This window comes from Lissotriton helveticus, chromosome 2_1, assembly GCF_964261635.1.
Source record: "Lissotriton helveticus chromosome 2_1, aLisHel1.1, whole genome shotgun sequence".
NCBI lineage: Eukaryota > Metazoa > Chordata > Amphibia > Caudata > Salamandridae > Lissotriton > Lissotriton helveticus.
The window spans coordinates 1,575,317,735-1,575,329,308 of record NC_136059.1 but is presented as its reverse complement, the minus strand read 5'-3'; the positions used below and the strand labels follow the sequence as shown (position 1 = coordinate 1,575,329,308).

Below are 11,574 nucleotides of genomic sequence, written 5' to 3'. Positions count from 1 at the left end.
TTTTTGTAGGAGGCCACACCCACTTCCCCGGGTCCGCCCACTTCTTTTACTGGCCCCACCAAAATCTTTTATTGGCTCCACCCACAGCCACGAACCTAAACACATCAGAGCCTCCTCCTCACTTCTTGAGTTCCACAAAAAGCTGAAGACATGGTTCTCCATTCAAGCACCTCAGGGACCTCCCACCTACACACCTGCCCAATCTCCTGGATACTCTTTGGGGTGATTAGTGTGCTCTACAAATCGATATAAGATCATATAACCTATGGAAAGTCCATGAAAACAACTCAAAAGGGAACCCAAATGAGAGAATGTGTGTACATCTCAAAATGCAGTTTTAAGAAAGGTCACTTGGGAACTGGAGGCAGCTTTGCAAACTAAAGAGAATGTGATTGTGGTGTGCTGTTTAAAAAAGGAAGGTATGAAGGAAAGACTACAAGAAAGAAGGCAGCAACAAATGTAAGCAGGAAGGGGTGTACTGGAGTGAGAAAATAGATAAGTAATGCATCAAAGAAGGAGGAAATAAGAAAAGAATAGGAAAGGAATAAATGAAGCGATAGAGGGAGAAATTAAGTAAACAATGTGGGATAGATGAATAGAAAGAAGAAAGGAAAAAAGGAAGAAAAGCAGAAGAAAGAGTTGAGGATAAGAACGGAAGAAATTAAAGAAGGGATGAAGGAAAGAGCAGAAAAAAGAAAGTGAGTAACGAATGGAGGAAGAAGGAAGAATTGCACCAAGGGAGGGAGGCAGTGGAATGAAGGAAAGGAAACAAGAATTGAAAGAGGAAAGGAGGCGTAGCTGGAGAGGCTGATGAAGAGAAACGGAAAGGACAAATATGGGATGAAGGAAAATAAGGAGGTCAGGGGAATGAATAAGACCATGAAAGGTACTGGGTCAAGGAAGGAACACAGGGAAAAATGACAGTGTAATATTGAAAGGAAATTTGGAAAAAAAAAGATTAAAATGCATTTGTATGTCCTTAACACACCATGTATGGTTGTACAGCACATATTCACCAGAGAGGGCATTGACACAAAATTAAAAAGGTTATTCAACTCAATGGCACTAATTTTGTCGACCTCAGAAAGATGGAAGACTGAGTGGCCACACCAAGATTTAAATGAGTGACCCTAAGATCAAACACAGATTCCTTGAGTCAATATGAAGAGATATGTGTAAGAAAGAAAAACATTTAAGGGAGAGTTATGAAGGAGGAGAGGTCTGAAGGCAACAATAGATACAAAGGTAGACATAGAATGTGAAGACACATGGGAAGAGCAGAGATTGGGAGTGCAGGATTGGAAAGGAACATAATGAGAATGAAAAGTGGAAAGAGGAGAAAGGCACGGGGAGAAGAGTAGGCAAAGGGGGGCATAAATTGAGAGTGGAAGGGAAAGATGAGAAGGTGAAAAGCAGTTAATGAGGGAGGCGGCGAAATGCGAACGTAGTGCAGAAAGTGATGAACCACGGACGTAGGGCAGAAAATGAAGGAAGAATGGAGACAAGGGAAGGAGTGAGGTGTGAAGGGAAGAAAGAAAATCAGATACTGATGGAGAGCAAGAAAAGAGTACTACTCTGCTTTGTTAAATTTACAGTAAATAATTATGTAAAGTTAAGGGGTGACAGGGCTGCGGCCTGTCTGATCAATGCGTAGCTGTGCTGTTCAAGACAGACAATAGTGATTCTTTAACTGTGTTAAGGTTTTATGCCATCAAAAGATGTTTTGTGCCATCACAATAGGTATTCCCTATAAAAGATAATACAGTGCCAGTAATACCATCGCGTTTAGGTTTTGATGGAGAATCGGGTTCTCATGCTTTAAAGAAATAGTTTTGATATACGATCAGGCTGTGAGACACAAAATGCCACTGCCACCTATTTCAAAATGAAGTAAGACAGTGAACTCCAGTCTGAGAGGCTTCCACTCTGCCTTTTGAAGTAATAAAGCACAAAATTCATGTGAGTCTGCCCGCTTTTGTTGAGATGTGAGCAGATACCCCCACTCTCCAAATCTCCACCCCAAATGTAGTGCCACGTTTTCTGCACTTTCTAATATTGCCACCAGACAGTTTTATAATGGCATCAATGGTATTTAATATTTTGGTCTGTACAGAAATAAGCAGAATCTCCTAAAGCTTGTATTCTTAGCCCTTAGTTAAGTATCCTTGACTAATAATTAAATAATAAAAGACTAGCCAAGTTACAAACGATTCTTAAAACAACAAACAGTCAGTATTTTACCCTTGGAAATGTAGCTAACAATTCCCATGTTCGAAAGAAAGTTTCTCCATCCATGCAATCTAGTTCACAGGTTGTTCCTTCTACCTCTCCATAACGAAAGCCACAATGTTTTAAGCTCACAGAGAAGAAGCTGAGTCCTGCACCCACATCTCACATAAAGAACTACATACATTTAAGCAATGCATATCAAAGAATTGGGGTGTCTGCCTTTGAAATCAAGCGCAGCGTTTGTGGAGAACTCAAAGTGCAAGGAGGCGGCAACAATCACACCAGCCTAATTTTGTGCCACACCCCAGATTCTTTATTGGTATGGCAATACACATACTGTCAAGATACATATATGGGGAGAAAAGCAGTTCTAAGTAACACCTCAAATTAAAAGTTCAAGGTGTGGCAAGAAGCAATTGTTTTACGTACAAGTGTTCTCAAGTCTTTCAGAATATAGGAGTTTTTAAGAAGGAAGACTCCACGTTCCTCTTTTATGGCACTGTGAAGCAAGTCTTTGTAATGTTTGCCCTTTGCTTTTATGTTTTTTTTTTACTGAAACTGACAAACAGTTTAGGGGCTCTAGCCTAGTGATGATTCAGAGAGAACATGTGGCACGTTCACTTACCAGTTACGTGCATAGTGTAAATTTTGCCTGGTTTTCCCCATGACAGTAGCAGACTGTAAGGATGCCCCATTGTTTATTCAACACCTGCACACACCGCATAGAGTAGACTTACTTGTGTATTCCTGCAAGACCGACACAAAGTATTTCTGAAGGCACAGATAATCATATCTTTTTAAGACTTTGCCATATTAACATACGTTTTGTCGTCTAACACTAACACATATTCACCAAAGATTCACAAAGTTAATCACTAGAAGAGAGTCACGCATTCAGCAGCATGGACCGGGCTGCCCTATATTTGCAGACTACACTAATGAGAGTCGTATTACCAGAAGAACCACAGGCTTGTAGTAGCGTACATTTGACCTTATATTACTTGCGAAAGTGGGAGCAGACTCGCCTGCACTTGATTCATGTGTTCCCCACAGAGTGGCAGTGCTCTGTCGTAGGGCACGTCTTCTCTCGGTGCAGAAATGGTGGAGTCAGGTCTGTGCATGATTCTGCAGGCTGCCTTTACAGCAGCGCTGCTGTCCCGATCCGACTGCCAGGTATCATTGGGTCTAGTGCCCCCACCATGCTGCCGGATAGACAGTGACCACACTGTCATCTTATGAAAGCTTTCCAGAGCTCGCTGTGCTTTTCAAGTTCCACGTTTTAAAAAAAGCAAAGAACTGGGACATTTAAGCATTGCCAAGAGCGAGCCACATTATAGGATAAATATTCATATGTTAAAAATCACCATTATGTCACTAGAATGGATAAATGGAATCACCAGTAATGAAAGCATTACTATGTTTAATCAAGTATAATTGTCAGCAATACCCTTTAAATGAATTATTGAAAAATGATATACTGTGTCTTTCTTTTATGCACTTAAGCCACTTAAAATGGAGTCCTAGAAGTCATAACCACTAGGAGTTCCGGCACTCTTCAGCTATAAAGCAAAAGCTCCAGCCTTAGGAGTGCCTAAATATGGGGGGCGTTACCACAGGTCATGCATAATATAACCTCAGAAACGTAGGGTTAATTTTTTCTTACTGCTTCCTTGTGGACTGATGCACTTTCTGAAGCTCCCCACCATACTTTTATGCTAACGCCTCCTGTTGCCTGATTTTACTATAAGCAATGCATATCAAAGAATTGCGGTGTCTGCCTTTGAAATCAAGAGCAGCGTTTGTGGAGAACTCAAAGTGCAAGGAGGCGGCAACAATCACACCAGCCTAACTTTGTGCCACATCCCAGATTCTTTATTGGTATGGCAATACACATACTGTCAAGATACATATATGGGGAGAAAAGCAGTTCTAAGTAACACCTCAAATTAAAAGTTCAAGGTGTGGCAAGAAGCGATTGTTTTACGTGCAAGTGTTCTCAAGTCTTTCAGAATATAGGAGTTTTTAAGAAGGAAGACTCCACGTGCCTCTTTTATGGTACTGTGAAGCAAGTCTTTGTAATGTTTGCCCTTTGCTTTTATGTTTTTTTTTTACTGAAACTGACAAACAGTTTAGGGGCTCTAGCCTAGTGATGATTCAGAGAGTACATGTGGCACGTTCACTTACCAGTTACGTGCATAGTGTAAATTTTGCCCGTTTTTCCCCATGACAAGAGCAGACTGTAAGGATGCCCCATTGTTTATTCAACACCTGCACACACCGCATAGAGTAGACTTACTTGTGTATTCCTGCAAGACCGACACAAAGTATTTCTGAAGGCACAGATAATCATATCTTTTTAAGACTTTGCCATATTAACATACGTTTTGTCGTCTAACACTAACACATATTCACCAAAGATGCACAAAGTTAATCACTAGAAGAGAGTCACGCATTCAGCAGCATGGACCGGGCTGCCCTATATTTGCAGACTACACTAATGAGAGTCGTATTACCAGAAGAACCACAGGCTTGTAGTAGCGTACATTTGACCTTATATTACTTGCGAAAGTGGGAGCAGACTCGCCTGCACTTGATTCATGTGTTCCCCACAGAGTGGCAGTGCTCTGTCGTAGGGCACGTCTTCTCTCGGTGCAGAAATGGTGGAGTCAGGTCTGTGCATGATTCTGCAGGCTGCCTTTACAGCAGCGCTGCTGTCCCGATCCGACTGCCAGGTATCATTGGGTCTAGTGCCCCCACCATGCTGCCGGATAGACAGTGACCACACTGTCATCTTATGAAAGCTTTCCAGAGCTCGCTGTGCTTTTCAAGTTCCACGTTTTAAAAAAAGGAAAGAACTGGGACATTTAAGCATTGTCCAATTTGAAATATTTTAGCGCTATGACACGTGATTAACAGCTGCCCACCAGGGAAACCTGCGTTAACGTAACTAATGCAATATCGCATGAGGACCCAGCTCTGAGAAATAAGTGCCAGTGCTAAGCACCGGAAAGCACCAGCACAAATTATGCCCTGGATCCAAGCACCCTATTCTAGCAGTTGGCTCTCTCAGGGTAGTGAAGTAGAGCAGTCAATGACCTACTCAGGGGAGGTGGTAGCAATAAAAAAATTCTATACCGCAATAACAACACCTAATAAATGATTAACCTGTCAGTGCATTTTCTTTGTGAAATTAACCATATATTTATTACACACACTACTAAGTATTAAACACTAATTTTCAAATATATACATACGGTAGCCAGAAATACCTTAGGTGGCATTCTGAAATCACATGTGACCCCTCATGGGTCATAAACCCCATAATCATAACCCGTCACCCATACGAGATAGACCATCACAATATAAGATGGTGTCATTTGAAATAAAGCAGGCCTATTGGCTTAGTCAAGGGATCATCACATCCACGTATAAGGCAGACCTATTGGTTTAGTCAAGGGATCATTAAGGCAAACCTATTGGCTTTGCCAAGAGCGAGCCACATTATAGGATAAATATTCATATGTTAAAAATCACCATTATGTCACTAGAATGGATAAATGGAATCACCAGTAATGAAAGCATTACTATGTTTAATCAAGTATAATTGTCAGCAATACCCTTTAAATGAATTATTGAAAAATGATATACTGTGTCTTTCTTTTATGCACTTAAGCCACTTAAAATGGAGTCCTAGAAGTCATAACCACTAGGAGTTCCGGCACTCCTCAGCTATAAAGCAAAAGCTCCAGCCTTAGGAGTGCCTAAATATGGGGGGGGGGGGCGTTACCACAGGTCATGCATAATATAACCTCAGAAACGTAGGGTTAATTTTTTCTTACTGCTTCCTTGTGGACTGATGCACTTTCTGAAGCTCCCCACCATACTTTTATGCTAACGCCTCCTGTTGCCTGATTTTACTATAAGCAATGCATATCAAAGAATTGCGGTGTCTGCCTTTGAAATCAAGAGCAGCGTTTGTGGAGAACTCAAAGTGCAAGGAGGCGGCAACAATCACACCAGCCTAACTTTGTGCCACATCCCAGATTCTTTATTGGTATGGCAATACACATACTGTCAAGATACATATATGGGGAGAAAAGCAGTTCTAAGTAACACCTCAAATTAAAAGTTCAAGGTGTGGCAAGAAGCGATTGTTTTACGTGCAAGTGTTCTCAAGTCTTTCAGAATATAGGAGTTTTTAAGAAGGAAGACTCCACGTGCCTCTTTTATGGTACTGTGAAGCAAGTCTTTGTAATGTTTGCCCTTTGCTTTTATGTTTTTTTTTTACTGAAACTGACAAACAGTTTAGGGGCTCTAGCCTAGTGATGATTCAGAGAGTACATGTGGCACGTTCACTTACCAGTTACGTGCATAGTGTAAATTTTGCCCGTTTTTCCCCATGACAAGAGCAGACTGTAAGGATGCCCCATTGTTTATTCAACACCTGCACACACCGCATAGAGTAGACTTACTTGTGTATCCCTGCAAGACCGACACAAAGTATTTCTGAAGGCACAGCTAATCATATCTTTTTTAAAGACTTTGCCATATTAACATATGTTTTGTCGTCTAACACTAACACATATTCACCAAAGATGCACAGAGTTAATCACTAGAAGAGAGTCACGCATTCAGCAGCATGGACCGGGCTGCCCTATATTTGCAGACTACACTAATGAGAGTCGTATTACCAGAAGAACCACAGGCTTGTAGTAGCGTACATTTGACCTTATATTACTTGCGAAAGTGGGAGCAGACTCGCCTGCACTTGATTCATGTGTTCCCCACAGAGCGGCAGTGCTCTGTCGTAGGGCACGTCTTCTCTCGGTGCAGAAATGGTGGAGTCAGGTCTGTGCATGATTCTGCAGGCTGCCTTTACAGCAGCGCTGCTGTCCCGACCCGACTGCCAGGTATCATTGGGTCTAGTGCCCCCACCATGCTGCCGGATAGACAGTGACCACACTGTCATCTTGTGAAAACTTTCCAGAGCTCGCTGTGCTTTTCAAGTTCCCCGTTTTCAAAAAAAGCAAAGAACTGGGACATTTAAACGTTGTCCAATTTGAAATGTTTTAGCGCTATGACACGTGATTAACAGCTGCCCACCAGGGAAACCTGCGTTAACGTAACTAATGCAATATCGCATGAAGACCCGGCTCTGAGAAATAAGTGCCAGTGCTAAGCACCGGAAAGCCCCGGCACAAATTATGCCCTGGATCCAAGCACCCTATTGTAGCACTTGGCTCTCTCAGGGTAGTGAAGCAGAGCAGTCAAAGACCTACTCAGGGGAGGTGGTAGCAATCAAAATTTGCTATACCGCAATAACAACACCTAATAAATGATTAACCTGTCAGTGCATTTTCTTTGTGAAATTAAACATATATGTTTTTTACACACACTACTAAGTATTAAATACTAGTTTTCAAATATATACATAAGGTAGCCAGAAATACCTTAGGTGACATTCTGAAATCACATGTGACCCCTCATGGGTCATAAACCCCATAATCATAACCCGTCACCCATACGAGATAGACCATCACAATATAAGATGGTGTCATTTGAAATAAAGCAGGCCTATTGGCTTAGTCAAGGGATCATCACATCCATGTATAAGGCAGACCTATTGGTTTAGACAAGGGATCATTAAGGCAAACCTATTGGCTTTGCCAAGAGCGAGCCACATTATAGGATAAATATTCATATGTTGAAAATCACCATTATGTCACTAGAATGGATAAATGGAATCACTAGTAATGAAAACATTACTATGTTTAATCAAATATAATTGTCAGCAATACCCTTTAAATGAATCATTGAAAAATTATATACTGTGTCTTTCTTTTATGCACTCAAGCCACTTAAAATGGAGTCCTAGAAGTCATAACCACTAGGAGTTCCGGCACTCCTCAGCTATAAAGCAAAAGCTCCAGCCTTAGGAGTGCCTAAATATGGGGGTAGGGGGGCGTTACCACAGGTCATGCATACTATAACCTCAGAAACATAGGGTTAATTTTTTCTTACTGCTTCCTTGTGGACTGATGCACTTTCTGAAGCTCCCCACCATACTTTAATGCTAACACCTCCTGTTGCCTGATTTTACTATGTATGGCATCACTCATCTTTTTCATCTTTTGGGCTTGTTTGTTTGGATGCCCTGGTTCCACCTGGGGCACCCACAGCCTCCCATAGTGCTGCTCCTGTGCATGGGGAAAGCACAAGGCCTTTCTGTCCTCAGCCTACGATGCATGCAGACTGTGCTGGTGTGACTGGGCCTCTACACTCCTCTATTTTGAGTCCCAGGGATGGGATCCTAGCACTCTCTGTTGTGGTGTTAGCCCACGGGATGGGGTACCTGATTCAAGAATAAGTCTGGAGAGGGGGCCCCATGCATGTTCCTCACCAGGCACAAAATTAATAAGTTAAACTTGCTCTCGCCCCGGGTCACAGGCTCTCCCTAGGGGTATCGTCAGGAATTGCAGTGGAGTATTTTGTGCTCTATTCTGTATCAGGGGTTTAAAGGTCAAAACATTGGAAGAAGCATAGGTCAGGCCTTGTTGGGGAGTTTTTTGTGAGTGTCACCTGGTTTTCCTGGGAGCAGGCTTTAGCCACCTGGAGCATTCCCAACTGTCCTCCTAGTCTCTAAAGGGGCACACATTGCAGGGAGCTGGTTTCACTGGCTCCCTGTGCCAGCATTCCCCTTTTTCTGGTACTCTGCTAAAGCACAGAAATCCTTTCCCAACTGGTCTTCAGGGGGCACAAGCAGGCCAGTACCACTGGCCCTGGAAAGATCCTGGGAGTGAACTGGATTCATTAGGCGATTTCTCCTTCCATCTCTTCACGGTGTTGCTGCAGTTGCCGTCCAGGTCCAGGGTCTTTCTCGACAGGTCAAACAGTAGGTACAGACCATCCCTTTTTTCTACAGGTCATGAGGTGTTCTGAAGGAAATACCTGAGGTGCCACTTTTAAGCCCGTCACTAGCTTGTGTGTGTGAGAGACTACCTGTCTATTGGGGAAAAAAGTTCCCAACGGCAACCCTATCAGACTTAACAAACGTTCCTGGGGGTTTGGCCCTAAACAATCCCATAGTGCCCTGCTCTGACAAAATTCAACATGTCAGAATGCATCTTCCCCTGGTCAGAGCTCTATTCACAATCCTGATGAGTGCTTAGGGAAATGAGGAAATCCCCCTGCAAGCCAGTTCTGGAATTGGCTTACCCCCACTGGGATTGGTGAACTCTGGCTACATGGACAATGGAGGGGATAGGTCTAGGTGTGCATTACATATACCTGTGACATGGGATGGCCGTCGATGCAGACACAGTTGGAGGTTACATCCCTCAAGCCATCCTGTCAGCAGGAGCTCACACCTCCTCCTGGCGACGGCCCCTTTCTTCCGTTTCTGGAGTCATACACCCCTCTCAACAGGCTGCCACATGACAGTTGGGAATAAACTCTAAAATGGTTACTAGAGACTTCGGGTAGAAAAATGCCAACTTTCTAGAGGTATTTTCTCCAAAAGGAACCACGTCAGGTCCCTAAGCCAGATGCACAGCTAGTAGTATAGGTCCCTAAGTAAGATGCACAGCCAGTAGTATGTGTGAACTTTTAACCATTTTATTATGTTTGTATTCCAATAGTAAGGGCAAACGCATAATCTGCAACCCATGTTAACTGAAAACTGAAAACATCCCTGCATGTTAACAAACCAACAAATAAAGTTGACACTATTTTCACCCAGTGCCCCTGGACATTCAACTGTGTTCACGGAGGAATCCTCACATCAAATTCAAGCTTTTTTACATGCCTTGGCAGCCTGTTAAAATCTACACTTCAGACTCACAAGAAACTGCCCTGTTCCTGGATATTGCCAAATGAAACCAGGCACCCTCCCAAGTGCTTTAATGGACTACTTGATTAAATACCATCATGTGCCCAAACGCAGCCCAACCATATGGTAACAACTGCCATGTGACTAACCCACCAACATAATTAAATCTCCAAAGTGCAAGCCCTCATAGTGGTGCTACAGCTGTCAAAACAATATCCCCTACCTCCACTAGTGTGCATAGCCACTACATCTCTAAAAACAAAGATAATCTATTGTGTATGAAACACTTGTGTTTGCTTTGACTGGCACAATAGCAAAAAAAACACAAACTTGAATAGGAGGTAAACTCTTCCCTTGTATACTGACTTTCTTTTTTTAAAAGAAAACCTTTATGGTTCGAACACCAGAAGGATTTTTTTCCTTTAGTGAGGTGGGTGAACCATTCATGTCAACTGCACTATAAAGATAAGAAGGTGAACATTAACAGATCATAAACCTCAGTAACAGGTTTAGTACATGCCTTTATTACATCACTGATCAATGTTTTACATTTTGAATGGTGTCTGCTGGAAATAAATAGGAGCAATACACAGAAAATGCCATTATTCTTGGAAAATGTCGTATTCATTGCATTGGTTGTTAAACGAGCAGCCCATTTATTTGAAATCAAAGGACTGCCAAAATCGCATCCGAGGTACTTGGCAGAGACTGGCGAATACTGAGCTTCGAATCCGTAGCTAACCTGCTTCAAAACATGGACCCTAAAGACTGCGGCTGTGCCACCGGTGGCTCTTGTTCATGTGCTGAGTCGTGCAAGTGTGAGAACTGCAAATGTACATCCTGCAAAAAAAGCTGCTGTTCCTGTTGCCCTGCCGGATGTGATAAATGTGGCCAGGGATGTGTGTGCAAAGGAGGATCGACGGAGAAATGCAGCTGTTGCACCTAATTTGCAGATGATTATCCAGTGCCCACGGAGTTGCTTAACACTTATCCAGTGCCCACGGAGTTGCTTAAAACACAATGATTTGCACTTCTTATTTTTCTTTATTGTGCAAATGAGCAATCTTAAATTTATATATTATAACTTTGTATATAAATGTTCTGCTAATAAAGTAACCTAAAATACTAACAACAAAAAAAAAAAAAAAGAAATCAAAGGACTGTACTAACAACTTCTATAATCTGTAAATAAATTACTCTACATGAAAAATGTAACCCAAATAATTTGAATTACATTTGTACATTGAAGGTTTCACCAGGACAAGAGGTAAATGAAATATGTACAGGGTGAAAGAATGGCACATATTTTAATAAATTCACAAAATACTTGCTGTTTTTAAAAGGGGCTACACTAATCTACTGACTAAAAGTGAAACCACATAATGTTGTGGGTACATTTAACATCTACCATCACACAACACTGTTGGTGAGACACTGCTGGCGAGACACTAAGCAGTTTTCATATTCAAGCTTTCACACATTATGCAACATGTTATAATTGCTACTTAAACGGGACA

General features: G+C 42.1%; 1 pseudogene; it reads left to right on the top strand.

Annotated features, from left to right (window-relative positions):
• Nucleotides 1-10,779: 10,779 nt before the first annotated feature.
• Nucleotides 10,780-11,193, top strand: LOC144819857 (metallothionein pseudogene; annotated as a pseudogene).
• The last annotated feature ends 381 nt before the right edge of the window (nucleotides 11,194-11,574 follow it).